We start from the raw sequence: 2,244 nt of genomic DNA on the forward strand, positions 1-2,244 counted from the left end.
TCGAATCCGACCCAAAACTGATAGTTAATTGTAACGTTCAGGGCCTCCTAATAACGATGGAAAACTCAAATTGCGTCGCGATTCAATACATCGTCCTCGAGCCGACTTGTCTCCAAGGGACTATTGTTGCCTCGGGCGGATTTTGGTCGTTCTCCTGTGTCTGGATTATGGAATCCGACGCAAAACTGATAGTTAATTGTAACGTTCAGGGCTCCTAATGACGATGAAACATTCAACTTGCGTCGCGATTCAATTCATCGCCCCCCAGCCAACCTGATTCCAAGGGTCTATTGTTGCCCCGGGCGCCTTTTGGTCGTTCTCCTGTGAGTCTACATTATCGAATCCGAAGCAAAACTCATAGTTAATTGTAACGTTCACGGCCACTTAATGACGATGGAATACTCAAATTGCGTCGAGATTCAATACATCGTCCTCCAGCCGACTTGTCTCCAAGGGTCTATTGCTGCCTCTGGCACCTTATGGTCGTTCTCCTGTGAGTCTAAATTATCGAATCCGACGCAAAATGATAGTTAATTGTAACGTTCAGGGCCTCCTAATGACGATGGAACATTCAAATTGCGTCGCGATTCAATACATCGTCCTCCAGCCGACCTGTCTCCAAGGGTGTATAATTACCTCGGGCGCCTTTTGGTCGTCCTCATGCAAGTCTAGATTTTCGAATCCGACGCATAACTGATAGTTAATTGTAACGTTCAGTGCCTTCTAATGACGATGCAACACTCAAATTGCTTCGAGATTCAATAATTCGTCTTCCAGGCGACTTGTCTCCAAGGGGATATTGCTGCCTCGGGCACCTTATGGTCGTTCTCCTGTGAGTCTAGATTATCGAATCGGACGCAAAACTGATAGTTAATTGTAACTTTTACGGCCTCCTAATGACGATGGAACACTCAAATTGCGTCGAGATTCAATACATCGTCCGCCAGCCGACTTGTCTCCAAGGGTCTATTGCTGCCTCTGGCATCTTATGGTCGTGCTCCTGTGAATCTAGATTTACGAAACCGACGCGAAACTGATAGTTAATTGTCAGTTAATTGTAAAGTTCAGGGGCTCCTAATGACGATGGAACAATCAAATCGCGTCGAGATTCAATACATAGTCCTCCAGGGTTATTGTCTCCAAGGGTCTATTGCTGCCTCGTGGACCTTATGATCGTTCTCCTCTGAGTCTACATTTTCGAATCCGACGCGAAACTGATATATAATTGTAACTTTCAGGGCCTCCTAATAACAATGGCACACTCAAATTGCGTCTCCATTCAATTCATTGTCCTTGAGCCGACTTGTCTCCAACTGACTATTGTTGCTACGGGCGCCTTTTGGTCGTTCTCCTGAGTCTAGATTATGGAATCCGACCAAAAACTGATAGTTAATTGTAACTTTAAGGGCCTCCTAATGACCGTGGAACACTCAAATTGCGTCGAGATTCAATACATCGGCCTCCAGCCGACTTGTCTCCAAGGGTCAATTGCTGTCTCGGGCACCTTGTGGTCGTTCTCCTGTGAGTCTAGATTTACGCATCCGACGCAAAACTGATAGTTAATTGTAACGTGCAGGGCCTCCTAATTACGATGGAACACTCAAATTGCGTCGAGATTCAATACATCGTATTCCAGCCGACTTGTCTCCAAAGGTCTATTGTTGCCCCGGGCACCTTTTGGTCGTTCTCCTGTGAGTCTACATTATCGAATCCGACGCAAAACTCATAGTTAATTGTAACGTTCACGGCCACCTAATGACGATGGAACACTCAAATTGGGTCGAGATTCAATACATCGTCCTCCAGCCGACTTGTCTCCAAGGGTCTATTGCTGCCTCTGGCACTCTATGGTCGTGCTCCTGTGGGTCTTGATTTTCGAATCCGACGCGAAACTGATAGTTAATTGTAACGGTCAGGGCCTCCTAATGACGATGGAACACTCATATTGCGTCAAGATTCAATACATCGTCCTACAGGCGACTTGACTCCAAGGGTCTATTGCTGCCTCGGGCACCTTATGGTCGTTGTCCTCTGAGTCTACATTTTCGAATCCGACGCAAAACTGATAGTTAATTGTAACGTTCAGGGCCTCCTAATGACGATTGAACGCTCAAATTGCGTCGAGATTCAATACATCGTAAGCCAGCCGACACGTCTCCAAGGGTCTATTGTTGCCTCGGTCACCATATGGTTGTTCTCCTCTGAGTCTACATTTTCGGATCCGACGCAAAACTGATAGTTATT

This window comes from Schistocerca americana, unplaced genomic scaffold (assembly GCF_021461395.2).
Source record: "Schistocerca americana isolate TAMUIC-IGC-003095 unplaced genomic scaffold, iqSchAmer2.1 HiC_scaffold_71, whole genome shotgun sequence".
In the NCBI taxonomy this organism is placed as follows: domain Eukaryota; kingdom Metazoa; phylum Arthropoda; class Insecta; order Orthoptera; family Acrididae; genus Schistocerca; species Schistocerca americana.